This window comes from Mesocricetus auratus, unplaced genomic scaffold, assembly GCF_017639785.1.
Source record: "Mesocricetus auratus isolate SY011 unplaced genomic scaffold, BCM_Maur_2.0 Super-Scaffold_100676, whole genome shotgun sequence".
Taxonomy (NCBI): Eukaryota; Metazoa; Chordata; class Mammalia; order Rodentia; family Cricetidae; genus Mesocricetus; species Mesocricetus auratus.
This window is the reverse complement of record NW_024429266.1, coordinates 20,765,965-20,785,041: the sequence shown is the minus strand read 5'-3', so window position 1 is coordinate 20,785,041 and position 19,077 is coordinate 20,765,965.

Below are 19,077 nucleotides of genomic sequence, written 5' to 3'. Positions count from 1 at the left end.
AGAATGGCTAAAATCAAAAACACCAATGACAATTTATGCTGGAGAGGATGTGGTGAAAGGGGGACACTCCTCCATTGCTGGTGGGAGTGCCAACTGGTTCAGCCACTTTGGAAATCAGTGTGGAGATTCCTCAGAAAAATGGGAATAAACCTACCACAAGACCCAGCAACTCCACTCTTAGGCATATATCCAAAAGATGCCCATTCATACAACAAAGATGTCTGTTCCACTATGTTCATAGCAGCTTTATTTGTAATTGCCAGAACGTGGAAGCAACCTAGATGTCCCTCACCCGAAGAGTGGATAGAGAAAATGTGGTACATCTACACAATGGAGTACTATTCAGCAGAAAAAAATAATGGAATCATGAGATTCGCAGGCAAATGGATGACACTAGAAGAAACCATCCTGAGTGAGGTAACCCAGTCACAAAAAGAGAAACATGGCATGTACTCTCTCATATATGGATTTTAGACATAGATCTGGGGAGTGCCAGCCTACAATCCTATGGCCAGAGAGTCTGGGAAACAGAAACTTTATTTAGTGGCTGATCGAGGAAGAGGCAGACTCCCTTGGTTAAGTACTGAGCTGAACTCAAGAAAGCCAGTAACAGAGAGGGAGGACTGATGATCAAAGGGATTAAGACTGGGCTGGTTTAACCCCCAGAAACAGCTGACCAGACAAAGGTTAACTCTTGAATCCCAGGCATTAGCCTGGGAAGCCAGCATGGGACTGATCAAGACCCCCTGAATCTGGGTGTCAGTGAAGAGGCCTAGGGAATCTATTGAGCCTTGGGCAGCAGATCAGTACCCATCCCAAGTATACACACGGACTTTGGACTCCAATAGAACAATGTGAGGTGCACTCTCACCCTGAACTCTTGGGAAAGGGTCTAGGCCCTGCCCTAAATGAAATGACACACTATGGACACCCCCATGGAGGGCCTCACCCTCCCTGGAGAAATGAGGGGATAACGGGGGGGGAGGGCACGGGAGGAAGGGAGGGAATGGGAGAGGGACCTGGAACTGACTTGTGAAGCAACCTTGATTCTTATCTAAATTTAAACTGGAAAATAAAATAAAAAAAAAGAAGATGTTGTGAAGGATGGTCAGTTCTGGTCTTTTTCAACAATATTTGACCAGCAGAAATCCTACGTGAGTAGTCTTTTGGGAATTTGCTCCTCTGGAATGTTCTGTATACAGCACTATTATAATTGTGTATCTGATTACTGAGCTTTTGCCATGATACTACACAAAGACACCTGCAACGAGCCAACAAATTGGATGTCATGGTTAGTGTTCTATTGCTGTGAAGAGACAACATGACCATGGCAACTCTTGTCCGAGAGAGTATTTAACTGGGGCTGGCTTACAGTTTCAGAAGTTTAGTCCATTATCGTCAAGTTGGAGAGCATGGTGGCTCACAGGCAGACATGGTGCTGAAGAAGTAGCTGAGAGTTCTACATTTTGATCTGCAGGCAGTAGGAAGAGAAAGTTCCTGACCCTGGCTGGGTTTTTAAAATCTTAAGGCCTAACCCTCAGTAACACACTTCTTCCAACAAGACCATACCTTCTCAAGTAGTACTACTCCCTGATAACTAAGTATTGAAGTATATGAGCCTAAGGTGACCATTCTTAGTCAAACCACCACCACCACCAGCACATTCCACTCCCTAGCCACCACAGACTTATAGCCACATTATAATGCAAAATGCATTTAGTCCAACTTCAAAAGGTCCTATAGTCTATCATATTCTCAACACTGTTTAAAAGTCCAAAGTTCAAAATCTCTTCTGAGTCTTGGGACAATCTCTTAACTGTAACCCTCTGTAAAGTCAAAATAAAAAATTAATCACACATTTTCAACATACAATGGCACAGAATATACATAATTATTCCAAAAAGGAGAAAAGGGAGCACAGTGAGGAAATACTGGATCAAAACAAGAATGAAAATCAGCAGGGTAGACTCCAAATTCTGTACCGACAGTGTTCTGCTGTATAGCTCAGTTGGCCTAGACCTGGGAATTCTCTTTTCAACCACCTAAGGGTATGCCACTATGCTTGGCAGTGTCCACCTTTTAAAGCCCAGTTCAACTTTCTTCTCCTGAAGTCTTACTTGTTCTATCCCTTAGATCAGTGACATCTGTTCTATCCATCAGTGCAGTGACATCTGTTCTATCTCTCAGTGCAGTGACATCTGTTCTATCCCCCAGTGGAGTGACATCTGTTCTATCCCCCAGTGCAGTGACAGCTGCTCTATTTCTCAGTGCAGTGACATCTGCTACTCCTAGCATCTGAAAAACGCTTGGAATTTCACAAACAATTTATAAAGTATGTAGTGTTCTTTTCCCCTCCTTCTCCCACTGATAGACTCAACTCTAACATCCTCTATCAAATGACAAATCCTCAGGGTCAGGGTGCTGCCACAAATACATCTGAATCCTTCCTCATAGTGCCCAACCCAATTATGGGTGAATAAAACTTTTTTTTTGTGACAGGGTTTCTTTGTGTCGATCAGGCTGGCCTCAAACTCAAGAGATCTGCCTTCCTTTACAACTGAGTTCTGGGATTAAAGGTGTGTGACACTTGGCTAAAAGAGGCATTTAATAAACATTACTGATTGAATTATTAACTACAGATAAGTAGCATGTTTGAAAAGTTTTAGAGTTTAAATAATTCTTATTGAGTGTTTACAGAGGATAGGTGAAATTGAGGGGTAGATTCAAAGGCAAAAGTGTTAGAGTATAATTGAAATGAGAATGAAGTAGTCAGACACATTCAGATCAAGAATAATTGTTGGGGTGTATTTAGGAGAAAAACTTATTAAAACTTATAAATACTTTAAGCAAAGGGGCAAGATACAAATTTGATATACAAAGTCAGCAGCTTTTCTATAGACAGATAAGCATGCTGATAAAGAAATCAGAAGAAAAATGTCATTCACAGTTGTTGCTAAATGGAAAAATAAAAACAAAAACAGAAACAAATAGATCCAACAAAACAAAATAAAAACTTGGAATAAAGATAACCAAGGAAGTGAAAGAAACCTGCAATGAAAATTTGACATTGACTAAGGAAGTTGAAGACACCAGATGATGGAAAGACCTTCAATTTCATGGACTGGAAGAATTAATATGAAAATGACCATCTTGCCAAAAACACTAGATAGTTTTGATGCAATCTTCATCAAACTCCAATACCATTCTTCACAGAAAAAAAATCGTGAAATTCACATGGAAGCACAAATATTGCCAAAGTTGTCTCAAACGAAAGGAGTAATGCTGCAGATTCATGACACCTGATTTCAAGTTATCTCACATAGAGACAAAACCAGCATGGTACTGGCACAAAACAACCACACAGCTCAGTGGAATGGAATAGGGGAACCGGTGTAAAGAAATATACCTACAGCCACTTGAGTTTTGACAAAGATACCAAAAACACACGTGGGAGAAGAGAGAATCGCTGCAGTAAGCAGTGATGGTGAACTGGATGTCCACATGTAGAAGGATGAAACTAGATTGTCATTCTGCACAAAAACCAACCCCAAATGGATCAAAGACCTTAATGTCCATTGAGAGCACTAGCTGCTCTTGCAGAGGACCTGGGTTTGATTCCCAGCACCCACATGGCAGCTCACAACTGACTGTAACTCTAGTCTGTAGAACGTCATGCCCTCTTTCGGCCATGTGAGCACTGCATGCATGAAGTGTAAAGAAAATGCATGCAGACAAAACGGTCATAGACATAAAAATTTTAAAATAAAAAACAATAGAGAACTACAGTAGATTCACCATGTGTAGCCCACTCATTCTACCCACTGGGTATTTACCCAAAGGGCATCAAGTCAACGCATCACCGATATATACTTCGTCTGTTGCTGTACTAGTTCCAGTAGCTAAGTTATGGAACCAATCTGTGTGTCCAACAAGTGAGGAATGGTTAAAGAAAATGTGGTATATTCACATGCTATGGATGTCTTTTTAACCATATAGCAGAACGAGGTCATGTTATCTGTGGGAAAATGAATGCAACTGGAGATAAAGTGAATTAAGTATCTTAGGGTTTCTATTGCTGTGAAGAGACACCATGACCATGGAGACTCTTATAAAGGAAAAACATTTAATTGAGGTGGCTTACACTTCAGTGGTTTAGTCCATTATAATCATGCTGTAACATGATAGCATGCAGGCAAACATGGTTATATATGTCTCTCTTATTCATTGATGAATAAAACACTGTTGGCCAATAGGGATGCAAGATAGGCAGGACTAGGAGAGAAGGAGGATTCTGGGAAATGTAGTAGGATGTCGTTATGTGATCCCAGGAAGAGAGGATGCATGAGTCTGGCATCCTCAATAAGATAAGACCTTGTAGAAATTATATATATATATATATATTAGTAGTTATGGGTTAATACTTAAGTCTGCCTCCATAGTGACACAACCATAGTGACTCCAACAAGACTACATCTACTTTAATAATGCCATACCTCCTAATAGTGCTGTTCCCTTTGGTGCTATTTTCTTTCAAATCACATTAAGGATGTCTTAGAAAAGACAAACATATATTTTCTCTGATTTTTGGTCACTAGATTTTTATATATTAATAGACACACAAAACCATGTATGTATGTATGCCATGAAAATAAAAGTAAAGTTGTCTAGAGGAACCAAGGGTGCAATTGGGAGGGGAGGGGTGAGAACAGGGAAGGTGTTGGTTATTGGGAGGAATACTTTCAGCATATGATAAATACTTTCACAGAAACATTTAAAAACGTAAGTGCTTGTGGTTTGCAGTACTGGAACTTTCAATTATCATCGACTCTGACAAGAGGCTAAATTAGTTTCTCTGAGTCAGCTTCTTCGGCTTTAAAATGTGAATGACAAGACATTTCCAAAGACTGTTACAAGGATATAGGTGAACATGTTTGTCAATGCCTTATGAACTGTGGGACTTCTGTAAAAGATAGTTACTGTAGTTATTATTATTTAGTAGCAAATTCTACCATTAAGAGATCCATTGAACACTATAATAAACCAACATAAATATTACTATATGTGTATATATGTATATATAATATATATTAGTATTATTGACCCATGGTCGATGTTAAGAATAATCAGATTCAGATATTAAATCAGTTATTAAATTTCAAAGACTTTGGTCACACGGTTGTGAGTCAGACATCCCTGTTGACCATAAAATGAATGTATCAGAACTGCACTTGCTGAGCATATTCAAATTCTTCAGTCACAGGAATCTAGGACTTCCAGATAAAGGAAACAGTTTCTTACTTTATGGATTTGAGAAAAAAGAAAATGGTTCTTATTTTGTTAGGTTTCAATACTAAGCAGTAGATTGTGTTTGAGTTTGCTTTCTTCTGAGGAATTGGGGTCTTACCCTCTAGCAGGTGAGTAGCAGACTAGCATTCGTCCTCAAATGAGAGTTTTCCAGTTTAACCCACCGTTGTGGAATATTAGTTCAAATATGTTACATTTGTTTATGCTGTGGAACATCTGTTTAACAATGCAAAGGTGTGTTGTATTCTTTTATGTTGTGTTTGTTTAACTCTGTGTAGCTGTGCTACTTTGCCTGCCTAAAACACCTGATTGGTCTAGTGAAGAGCTGAACAGGCAATAGCTGGGCAGAATAGAGGGATAGGCGGGGCTGCCATGCCGAGAGGATAAACAGGTGGATACATCTAGGCTCCAGAGAAGAGAGAGGAAGGAGCATGAAAAGGAGGAGAGGAAGACACCAGGGGCCAGTCACCCAGTCACACAACCAGCCATGGAATAAGAAGGCAAGAAAGCTATGTAGACTAAAGAAAAGTTACAAAGCTGACCCAACTTGTTCTGACCTCTATCCTAGAGGCTGGAGGGGTTTTCATCTGCTCCCCATTAGGGAGCTCCATTCTGCTCTCCCTTACTCCTTTTCAATGACCAAATAATTTATTCATCTGATATGTAAATGTTCACTAGATATAATGTGTGATGGTCTTCTCAGCAACTTTAGTGAAGAGAACTGAACTACTGGACAAGCCATGCCAAGGACACAGGCAAGTACTCTAGAGAAACACAAAGATAAAGTGTATCTGGCTCTGGGGTTCACTGTCTAGCTGGGAAACAGGAGTCATATGCATGAATAAATCATTAAGGTCAGGTGGTCTCTAGTAGGTGTCTCGTGGGAGGTGTAAGGAAATTGCTGAGGTGGGAGGATGTGGCTTCTGGTTAGAACAAGGAAGCCCTTGAAAGTGGAAGAATTGAGGTGGGCTTTAAAGTAACGGCATGCTTTTGATGAGTGTATTTTGTGTGGGGAGCCGCATGATTAAGGCAGTGTGAAACATGGAGCTCCTGCCCTTGAGAAGGGATGCATTTATAATACTTAATAAGTGCATTGACCCGGTCATAGTACAATCAGAACACATGCCTGTTACAAGTGATTGACATGGCACAATGAGTGGGTAGCAAGCAACCTTGCCTTGGCACACATCAAATAGCTCATTTGACCCAAACGCAGAAAAATAAAATCTACCATTCGCTAGGTATCTATGATGTGTCAGGCAGTGCTCCAAATGTCTTCAATTTGCCTAAAACACCACGAAGCACGGAAGTGAGGAAACTGGCTTGTTTGCAAGTTAAGTGTGGCGCCACCTCCATGGCAGAGCCAAGGTTTGAATGCGGGCGGCTTGGTCTCTGGTATTCTTACCGCTACCCAGTGCTTTCTCTGACTTTGTGTGGGGAAAAATAAAGTGTGAGCTGTACTAATAGTCAAGAATAATAACTATCACTGAGTTGTCACTGTGGACATCATTTCAGTTTGGTCCTCACAGCAGATATCCCAACCCCATTTTTCCAGATAAGGGAAACGGAAATTAGAGTTTGAGTTATCCAAGATGTTATCATTGGTAAGAAAAAAAAGTAGGGTTCAAAGCCATCCAGTCAGTCCTGAGTCCATGCATCTGACAATGAGGTTGCATTGACTTTTGAACATGGCAGAGACACGAGAAGCCACTGATAGTGTTTTTCCATTCCCATTTTTTTTTGGGAGGGGCTGTACTTTCTGTCTCAGAAAGTCTATGTCATATAATGACTTCAGCCCCAGTCCATCTTCTGACTCTGTCTCTTTGGCAGATCTCCTCAATAAGATGCGACAGAGAGTTTTTAGAAGCATGAAGCATCATTTGGTTTGAGGAGGCAGAGTAAGGGACTCCTGAGTGTGCCAGAGCTCTGTAGTTTAAGGTGGTAATTCAGAGTACCATGCAATGGGTAAAAGCCAGTACCTAAGCTCTCCACCCCAACATCTGCTTGAATGGTCCTACTTTTACATGCTTTATGCTATGGGAGTGCTGGACAAAAGTTTGTTTCAAGAAAGCATTCTTTAATGTAGGTCAAATTGGAAAGCCTTTGATTATGCTTCCTGTAGCAATCTTGGGCTACAACACTTCTCAAGGATTCAGGCAAGGGCCTGAGGATTGAAATGAAGACAAAAGACAGCAGCTCATTCTTGCAAGAAGAATGGCCTTTATTGTAACAAGAGGGGAGCATTATATACCAGTCAGCAGGCACGGTGGAAAACTACCAAGATCAGAGGCTCATATTCCCAGGGCCCTCCAGCAATAAGGATGGGCAGATAACAGGAACTTGGATTCAGACAGTAAGGATGGGTGGAAAACAGAAAAACTTGCATACAGGCCTAATTGGAAGGAGGGGAATAGGATATGCTTGCTCCTAGTCACAAGCTGGTCAGCAGTCCCTATGGGGAAGGGTCCAACAAATCCTCCTTTTTTATATAAATATGAGCATCTGCCTTAGGTTGCCCAGGCATCAACATCTGTTGTACCCATCATTAAGAAGCCTGTCCAGGCTCCGCAGACCCTTTGTCTTAGGTTAACAGATGTCCCCCGAGACTTACCTGTCACTGATTGCTCATTTGTTCTGTAGGCTCAACCAGGCCTGTACTGAGTGGTTATCTGCTGCCAAGGAAAGCATGATCTGCTTTGTATGAAAATGGCGCTGGGCTTGTGGCCTTCCCATGTGGCAAAGGCAGACTAGGGCTAAAACTGTGCTGTCCAGGGCCATAATCCCGAGGGCTAGCGACCCACTCCATTCCTTAAGTAATTGACCTGTCAGCTGCAGTCCCTTTAAAAGGGGGTCTCTTGAAAGAGAGCTATTCAATTTGAATAGCTAATTAAGTCATGTAATTTATGAAATTGACATTTGGTGATTAAGATTTAAGGTGCCCAATTGTACTAGAGAATAGATACTATTTTGGGAATTTAAGGAAGAGGCAATCTCCCCTGAGAGTTTATCCAGCGTGCCTGCCCTGGCAACTGGCTAAGAGATAGGGAAGCCAGAAACTGCAGCTGCCCTGGCGGCAGCTGTAATATCGGTCACATTAGCCGCCGATGTCAAAGTCTCTTCCATGTCGTGTAAGGATGAGCTGGTTCTCTCCTGAGTGTTCCACTGGAAAAGGCATGACACCAGAGAAAATAGGGGCATTGTAAGGACATACACATGTACACACATGATAATAGGTTTCCTAATATACATATATATATATATATATATATATAACCATAAACAGGATGATAGAAATGAGGACAGTTAATGCCTTTCTGGTGATGTTTCAGAAATTAAGAATATGCCATTAGAAACTGGAGAGAAGTGGATATTTACAAAACACGGGATAGAACTTGGATGAATTGCATTCTACTGTTTTGTGGAAAGTAGAATGTTTAAGTAACAAAACCTATTTCTAAGCATAACGTTGAAGGTAAGGAGCTGGAGAGATGGGTCAGTGGTTAAGAGCACTTCCTGCCCTCACAGAAGACCACAGTTCAGTTCCCAGTGCTCACACTGGGTCACTCACATTCGCTTGTGACTCGAGCTCCAGGAGATCTGATGCTCTCCCCTGCCATCCGTGGGCACCCACATGCACCTGCACATACAAACACACACAAAACTACACATAAATAAATGAAAAGTAAATCTTTACAAAGTGTTGTGTGTCAGGTCCTGTCTGTATTAGCCCCATGTTGTGGGGCCATATGTTGCAGACTGGTGTCTTCAGGGCTGCGACAGAACCAACCAAACAGCCCCGGGTCTGTTCCTGAGTGGGGGCGTGTGGATGAGGGAAGTCTAGCTATCCAGGATTAAAGAAAAGACAGAGACATAAGATCCTATCAAGAGGGCAGTCAGTTAATACTGAAAGTGCCCAGTTTATTCATGTATCATCTTAAGTGAACATCCAAAGGTGGGAACAATGGCAGGAGACAGCTATTATCATGTATGAAGAGCAGATAGCAAATACTTCCTTTAATCCTAAAGACACTCAGCTGCACATACATTTGACCTTCAGGCACTCAATACTAGCACGTATTAGTAGCCTTCAGGGTGGGTGTAAAACTCATCTGGGCCTAGGTCTTTGTTTTTTAGATAGGAGCTATTCACCAGCACATCATGCAGCCATTCGCTGACATCTTACAGACAATAGAAGTTGAGGCTCTCTGAACTCAAAGCAGGATGGAATAGATTTCCAATATATAGCTGACAGTTGAGAGTATGACCTTGTTTCTTTTAGCTACTTACAAAGAACAGAGGAGATAAGTGGAAGGGATTGTTAAGCAAGATAGAACCAGAATTTGGAAAGTAGGGATTTTGTTGGCTTATTTATATTGTGAAACATAAGAGACTACGTCTGGCATCTGGGGAGAACATGTTTATGAACAATATTTGCTGAAGAGAGAGTACCTGTGATTTTTTTTTGTTTTTTTTGTTTTTTTGTTTTTTACGAGACAGGGTTTCTCTGTATTGTTTCGGAGGCTATTGGTCCAGCCCGGCCTCGAACTCACAGAGATCCGCCTGCCTCTGCCTCCCGAGTGCTGGGATTAAAGGCGTGCGCCACCACCGCCTGGCGAGTACCTGTGATTTATGGACCACATTGATTAAACACCACACGCTTGGACTGGAGGAACAAACACAGAAAGAAAGCTGACATGACAACCTTTTGGAATTCTGTAAGACAATGCAGTGAGTTGCAGGCCTGTAAGAACACATTGTCCACCAAAAAAGAAAAGACACAGTCACAATTCAGAGACTTTCAGGGCTCCCTCTCTCACCACGAGCCCAGAAAAGGCAGGTATAGGGTAGGACTGGATGTTTTCTGTTTTGGTTTTAGAAACAGAATGATGCCTAAGGTCAAGAATGGGGTGGTCACCCCAGAGACCAGGGAAGACATGGCTCCACTATAGTGGGCGCAGAAGATACAGCACTGAGTCTTAAAATACAATGAAAATAGACACTTTGGGATTTAGGTTTGCTTGCCACCTGTGACTCCTTCCTTTCTAAGTTCTCTCTTTCAGAATGGGGATTTCTACTGTATGCCCAACCTACCACTGTATTCTGGAAGCAGATAACTTGTCTCATTTCATAGGTTTACAACTGGAGAATGGTCTCAAAAGGAATTTTACCTCAAGTCTTATTCAGGACTGATTTAGATGATACTTTTGAATTAAAGTTGTTGCTACAGTGGGCTGATAGAATGAGGTTAATATATTTTGCATGGTGGAAACCATGTGTTTGTGTATGTCAGAGGCAGAGTTGCTAGGGATCAGTAGGGAATTGGTGGTGATTTGGGGGTGGAAAATCCCACAAGCTCCCTAGAAACAACCATAAATGTGCAGGACAAATTTTCCCACTCTGTTAAGGTCAGAATTCTTTTGGTTTATCTGAGCCTGGTAGGTTCCTGAAGCCTTCTTGGTTAGGTTACTGATGTACATGGAGTAGGCTCAGCCATAGTAGTCTTGGTCCAGAATAATTGCATCTTTTTTGAGGAATGCTACAGCCAGAAACTTTGGGGGATAACTCCGGCAACATGCTCAATTTTAACATCCCCTGAGATTTTTAGGGGGAGAGTCACAGAATCCTCTAGCATTCCTGACATCACTATTAAGGATGTTTCCTTCCCAGAGGCTCCTCATCCTGTGAAGACAGAAGAGGGACTTGGAGGAGCAGCTGAACTCCTCAAGCCAGTTTTCATTCATTCATTCATTCGTTCATTCACTCAATAAACATGTATTTGTCACAAATTTCATATGTTGAAGAATGAATGACTAGACCCTCTCCTTCTAAGCCCATTGGCTAGCAAAGTCATTCATTCATGCATGCATCCATCCACTCCTTCACCAAAGTCTCTCCCATGGAAGCAGCTATAATAATCAATACAACATTCCTTTTAAATTTTCATTCTAATTCTGATTTGGTTGTTAACACAGAAGCCACTCAGATTCCCCTTATTGTGAGCAGGAAATCTCATTTATCATTTGAAGGTGGCCATGTAGGCTGTTGTACATGTTGGAGGACACAGTGGATATGAGGAGTTTGCTGAAAGATACATGATAATACAGGCTTACCATGCTGCAGACACTGCTGAAAAGCCCACTGTACTCAAAACCTCTGGATAAAGGAAGTGCACTAATTGTCATTTCAAAGACGAACAAGTTGAAATTCCTGAAGTAAAATTCGGGTAGCCTGGGTGAGCACTGAGGGAGAGGCGGTGGTCTGCGGGTCATGGGGATTCTGGTAGCTAGCGTGGCTTCTGGTCTGTTCCTTCTTTCATATCCTCTCCTCTTTATATCTTGAGATACAAAGCTACATATGGTTGGAGGAAAACCAGAAAGAGTTTGTGGGCTGATGCCAACACGCGCACAGTCCAGTGTTGCTGTGAGACTGGCTAATCTGAGGTGAAGATGCGCTGTCCTCTAGTATGGTCCCTACTCCTCCGTGGTCTTCTCACGGGTGAGGAGACCCCTTCTCCTAGCTGCTAGGACCCTCTGCCTGCAACACATGTGTGGGATGTGCTGCCTGTTGGGGGTGTATTGTGTGCCCACATGAAATGCAGTCATGCAGGCCCAGACTTTGTCCTTACCAACCTCACATTTCTTCTACTGATGACACATGGGGAGCCTGGTCATTTCCCAAGGGATTGAAGGATGGCAGCATGAGCTAGGGATGGCCATGGACATCTTGCCATTTCAGCAGGTTTTCTGACAGGACTCATGAGGATTTTCGTGTGGTATCTGGTCCTGTGTCTCTTTCTTATTTTCCCTTTCTCTTCCAGCCCCAGAGAGTTGCTCACTGTTAAGAACTGAGACTTCCATGTTCCATAAATAACTTCAGTAGTGGCTCACAGGCCTGACATGCCCTTGTCAGTTTCTGTCTCTTAAGACTCTTACTGTTCACCCCCAGGGATGTAAAAGATGTCAGGAGGTGGCTAGGTCTTCAGAAACTCACAGCGAAGCGTGGGTTCCTTTCTGAGTCTGGTGAGTTTTATGCTTTCACATTCGTTCTCCTTTAGGAGACCCAGATTGTACTGGCTGTTAGTCATTGACCGTCATGGTTAGCCCCAGTACAAACATTTAGTGTTTCCTAACATACTAAGCACTTTGAAGTACTTATGGCTTGGTAGTTCTTAACTACACCCCCTAAGATTTTAAAGAACTGAATCCCTCTGATGATTTTTGAGATGTATGAAGCAGATAGTATTACACCAGCTTTACAGATGGTCGACTGGGCAATAGCTGGCACGTTCTGGAACATGGCTGGTAATCTGGAAACAAGATAAGCATAGCCTAGAGACGCAGAGGCAGAAAGTCTTGGGAAACCACAGACACAGAATGGAAACTAAGAAACTAAATTCCTTTAACAGGCCTCTGATCCTGCTCTTCTCCTCCCCTGAACTTGCCCTGAACACCCGAGAGCTCCCCGATTCATGGTCTCTAGCAAGGCACTTGATGGTCTCTGGCCACAATAGCATCCTCTGGGGCCTACGGAGAAAGAATGGGTAAGATGAGTTTTGATTTCAAATAGTCACAGATCCAAAATGGTCACAGATTCTCAGTTCAACTCTAGAAAAATATTTCCAGTCTTGCTATGTGTCAAGCCCGGTCATGTGGGTGTAACTGGGAAGAGGGGGGGGTATGCATGTGATGTGGGGAGTGTCCTACCTTGGTTTCTGTTGCTGTGACGCACACCATGACCAAAAACAACTTGAGGAAGAGAGGCTTTCCCACTTTAGAGGTTACATTCCATCACCTAGGAAATCCAAGGCAGAAAGCAGGCAGGAAGGCTGCTCACTGGTTTAGTCCCAGGCTCACATTCAACTGCCTCTCTTCTGCAGTTCAAATTCACAACCTAGGTATGGTACCATCCATAGTGGGCTGGACCCTCCTACATCAATTTGCAATCAAGAAACTGCCCCGCAGACATGGCCACAGGCCAATTTGATGGAGGCATTTCTTCAGTTGAGGTTCCCTTTCCTCAATGTGTCACCTTGACAAGCACGGTTAGCCACCACGAGGAGAAGCTTCGCATGGTGATCCCTGCCGTGGAAGCAGTGTAGTAAACAGGGTATCAGGCTGGGAGCCAAAGTGCCTATGGTTCTTTTGTTTGTTGGTTGGTTGGTTAGTTTTTTTCTTGTTATTCCCTCCTTGGGGAGTATGGGCAAGCGAGCTCTTAGGTTCTCTGAATCTCATGGTGTTTATCTGTAGAATGGGAGTAGGAACCATGCCTTACCTGTTTGTTGGGAGGGTTCTATAAAATAACATACACAATGCACTCAGACAAGAGTCCAGGTGTTGGAATTGGTATCCTGTGTCTGACTTCCTTGTGTCACTTTCCCTTCATTGGAATCAAGGAATGGGCTTCATACTGTAAGCCTGACACACACCCTGCTACACCTAACTATGAGGCGAACCCAGCCAGCCTCATACTTATAATACGGTGTTTTATTACCTTATGTTATTAACGGTATTTATTACTCTCCGTCTTCTCTTACCCTGGAGGGACTCATGCACAGTTCTTCATATGAGACAGAATGAAGTACATATTTAAAATCGAACTGGAGCTCACAGACCCCAGGGTGCTGATCTTGTTCCCAGGAGTCATGGCTGGGCCTCTGAAGAGCTGTTTTGGGCCCGCAGCTCTGGGGATGCTGCAGGACAAGAACCCCTACAGATGCATTCTGGCTTCAGTTCATCCATCAGCAGGAGTGACTCCGCGGCAGCACGGATCGTTAGGTATTTTGCAAGAACTCAATCCAAGCATCTGTTTCTGTGTCTGTGTTGAAGACTTCCCTCTGCTGGTAAGGACGGGAATTTCATCCTTGCTGTAGTTGAATGGCATCTAGCTGTTGGTACTGAGCAAATCCCTTATATTCTTTGACTCTTTAGTTCCTCATCTCAGAGATGGAGTTAATAAGCCCCGGGCTTTCTCTCAGACATACTGAGACCTTCTGTTTATTCAGGGTCAGGGGCTTCCAGAGAGGACCCAGTACCCCTCCCTGGTGGTAACTGGGACACTTGGGGAGTCACTCACTCTACCCCTGGTACTGCTGTCTGGGCAGCAGGTAGACAGCATCTCCTGAACATCCCGTTCATAGCCAGGGACATTTGCCTCTATCACTGTGGTAGAAACTGGAGAGCTAGACACTTTACCAGTCAAAAACCCTGACACTGGGGTCACGGGGGCCCTGACTTCTCTGGGCAGATTAGCAACCTGAACCTGGAGGATGCAGGGCCTTCCAGGGCCATTGGTGAATGTGCAGCCCCGGTGCTCAGGACTGAATGCTCATGCAAAGAAGCTGAGGCTGGGCACCATGAGGAGAGCCCATGAGAGGCTATTGGAGAAAGTGCACCCCAGTTGCAGCAGGAGAATCCAGTGTTTTGGAGATGCCAGTCACACAGGATGACCACCAAGAGCAGCAAAGAGGAGCCAGCCAGAAGATGAGCTATGTGTGCTGCAAAAGGCGGAGCCGGAGGTGTGACTCAAGTTCTTCCGAGGGGTCCAGAAGATCAGGGGTCCATCCCAGATGCTGCTGGCTAGAATTTGATTTTGTTTTGATTTGATTGTGACAATATCATTTTTTTTCCTCTTGAAGTAAGAAAGTATTTTCCTGGAGCTCACAGTTGAGAGACTGAATTTTAAGACCTTGGATTTCAAAAGAGATTGGCAATTTTAACGTGCTTGAATTTGTAAAGACTGTGGAACTTTTCAGTTATTTATGTTCTTCATGTGAGAACTTGGGGAATAAATAAGAAAGGAAGGGTCATGGCCTAATACCGATGCATTTGTGTGTCAAGTTGACAAGGCGTCAGGTGCACTGGCTGGTTTTGCGTGACAACTTGACACAAGTTACAGTCATCATAGAGGAAGGAGCCTCAGCTGTAAGCATTTTCTCAATTAGTGATCAATGGGGAAGGGCCTGGCCATGCTGGGCAGGGCCATCCTGGGTTCTATAAGAAAGCAGGCTGAGCAAGCCGTGGGGAACAAGCCAGTAAGCAGCTCTCCTCCATGGCCTCTGCATCAGCTCCTGCCTCCAGGTCCCTGCCCTGTTTGAGTTCCTGTCCTGACTCCTTCAGCGATGAACAGCAATGTGGAAGTGTGAGCCGAATAAACCCTTTCCTCCCCGACTTGCTGTTTGGTCATGGTGGTTCATTGCAGGGACAGAAACCTAAGACACCCAGGAACCACTTCGCACCAACTGAAGTGGAACTCCTGTGTAGGCAGCAGATAATGAACGATTTCAGGGCCTGAGAACTGGGCTTTGCCACAATCTATCCCTGGGGTTCTGGGCATCCCCACTACTGAAATAGAAGCACTCGCTACATTTCACTGAAAATAAACACACCAAACAAATGAGGGGGACCTCGTAGCTTCCTCAAAGAAAATTAAAAAAAAACTTTTAGCTGGGGGAATTACCTAGGAAACTGTAGGTGTGGGGTGAAGTACACACTACCTTGGAAAGGCCAGATAGGAGACATTCACCACCAAGGCCAGGATATCCTGCAGCCATTAAGCTAGTGTCTTAAGGACAATAGGAGTGATTTGAGCTCTCTAAACTCGTGGCTAGATGGAATGGACTCCCATCTATGGGTCTTGTCACTATAGGGGTCAGGAGCCCCAAATCAAGAGGAACTGTTTGAGACAGCATCCAGGGAGGGAGAGGCAAGGGAGCATGGCCTCGAGACGGTATCTCCCTGTCTATCCTCTCCTGTTCTGGGATTTGGCCGTGGCCATGACTCAGATTGGTTGTGGCTCAGGATTTGCCTAAGGGTTATGGGGAAGGTCCCAAGGGGCCATGCCAGAGATCTGGAATAGGTTGGCTATAGATGAGGGAAAACTAATATAGTTTTCTTTGGGTTGTGTGACAGGAAATACTCCTTGGATGGACACACTGATGAGAGACCCCCCTACCTGGTGTGTGTGACTGTGGGAAGCAGTTTTGTTGGGAAATTGGCCCAGGCTGTTTATGGTCTGATCCTTGAAGCACTGCGGTTGAGACTGCAGGAACCGGGACAGAGCTGCTCACAGGGATAGGTTCAGGGCTGAAGAGGAGGCTTCTTGCCAGGCTGATGGTGTCTAGTGGGATGAGCTCAAGTATAATAACATCAGTAGCAAGAGACGAAGCTTGATGACCAGTCAGGGTGAGTCTTCCACATAGCCCCTCCCTCTGGATGCCTGCATCTCCCACACACCCCTGCCCCTCCCTCGGGAACTCTGCATCTTCCACACAGCCCTCACTCTGGATGCCTTGCTTTTCTGGGTTGCTGACATGTCACCTGCACCAACGAAGACAGAGAGGGACTGCAGAAGTCAAAGGAGAAGGGTTTTCTCTAGAGCTTGTCTTGCAGAAGTCCCCTTGGAAAGAAGCAGCAGAGAGTCGCCTGGCAGTAGAAGTCTAGCCTTCTCCCACAGGACACTTTGGGCACAACTGGCCAGCTGCTCCTGGGGCTGCCAGCAACGTTCTCCAGGCTCTGCCTATGTCCAACCTAGTTTGCTCATTTTTTTTTTCCATAGCTGATCTTGCTGCCTCTCAAAATGTTCCTGATTCTAATAATGAGAAAATGGAAACCTGAAGAGACTGGGGTGCATGCGCCTGGGAAAAGAAGAGAGGACACGTGAATCCAAGGGAGGACAAAGGACTGGGAGAAACCTGAAACACACAGGCAAGTTCTCTGGAAGCCTTGGTCACTCACTACACAGAAGCCCAATGTATGCTACAGAGCCCCCTTCTGGGGAAAAGGCACAATTACAACACAATTCCATACCTCTTTTATATACTCTGGGCAGGGGTTAAGAACCCAGGAATAGGACCAGAGTCACAGCATTTGAACCTGGGAGTCACCACTTAGATAGGTGAGACTTTGGGCAAGTTATCCCGGCATCCTGAGTCTGCGACATGGAATAAATGTGACACTTGCCTTTGAAGAGCCAAAACTCCAGATCAACCCTTCCCCCAGTCTTTGCTCCTGGAAGCTACAATCATTAAACCCTGCTTTTGTGGTTTGGTGGGTCTTCCTGGTGGTTTCCGGGGACTTTGCAACTTGGGGGTAAGTTAGATTGTTCTCTGTTAATTTTCCCTTTTCTCTCATCTCTGATTCAAACTCTGTGCAGGTCACAAGTACCTAGGCAGACACGCTATTAGGTAGATCTGAAACAACCAGGAGACATGCCTCTTCCTTGTCAGGATGGGGGCCCATCTGGGGCCATCCAGTCGGGATCCCTGGATCCCAACTTTTTCTGAAAGTTCTGAGGATGACGAGCCCCTGGTGGGCCTTTATCTAATTCATACGGTTTTTGGCCTGATGGAGCCTGACCAAAACTGACCCTTTGAATTCCGAGGAACTCTGGTACTCTGTCTCGGAACTCTGGTACTCTGTCTTGGGATGCTGGTACTTTTTCTCGGAACTCTGATGATCTGTCTTGGGCCCTTCAGTCTGACTGCTGTGTTTGTCTCTTTTCTGTTTGTTTTTCTGTTGACGGTTTCACTGTCAAGACTAAAAATGGGTGCTACTCCATCCTCACCCCTTGACTTGACTTTGGCCCACTGGGGCGACGTTAGAACAACTGCCTATAACAACAATGTTAATGTTAAAAAGGACAAATGGGTCACTTTCTGTTCCTCTGAATGGCCTACATTTAATGCAGGGTCTTTTAATTTAGATCTCATTTCTAGGGTCAAACAGATTGTTTTCAGAGCTTGAACAGGATACACTGATCAAGTGTCCTACATTGTCACTTGGTAGGGACTTAATGGTCAAATTGATGGGTCCTCCCCTGGGTTAAGTCATTTCTTTCATCATCTTCTCCCTCTGCCCCTCCTGCCTCCCCTGTTCCCTCTGCCCCTCAGCCTCACAGGTATTCCCCATAAAGAAAAAAATGGCTAAGCCCATTCTCCAGGGAGGAACAGAGGAGGCTGATATCTTTCCTCGCTCCTACTCTCTTCCCCCTCCTCGACCTGCACCCCGACAGGCACCCTCCAGGCAGACAATCATCCACCCACACAGCCAGAGTCTACGATGCCAGAGTCCCTGAAATGCTGTACCAAGGGCCGGCTCAGGCAATCTGAAGTCGGAGGGTCGCATCCCCACAACCAGAGGCGATTGCCCTGCCGCTTCGCCCAGCGGGACCCCCTGATGAGGCGGGGACCAGCCCTTCCACTGCTGGCCGTTTGCTACTAGTGATCTTTACAACTGGCACTCAGAATGCCTCCTTTCCAGAAGACCCTAGGGACTTATTTACCTCTTAGAAACTGTCCTTTTTACTTATTAGCCCTCTCGAGACGATTGCCAACAACTCCTCAAAGTCTTATTTACTACTGAGGAATGGAACAGAATCCTGGAAGCGTCCCGGAAAGTGGTTCCAGGCCAACCAGGGAACTGTTCACTGGCCCTGCTGTCGCCAATGCCAACTTTCCCTCCAGTCGCCCAGATTGGAGCTATAACAGAAGGTAAGGAGAGGCTCCTGGTCTATGGCCAGACTCTGTTAGCGGGTCTCAAAGTGGTGGTTCGGAAACCGGCTAACACGTCTAAGGTGTATGATGTCAGGCAGGGACCTGATGAGAGTACGAGACTTCAGGAAGCCTTCCCCAGATATACTCCTTATGATCCTCAAGCTGAAGGGACAGCACAGACAGTTGTTATGTTTGCCTAGGTCAACCAAGCAGTGCCTGACATCAAGAAAAAGTTACAATCATTAGACAGACTAGGAGAAAAGAATATTAGGGGCCTAGTGGCA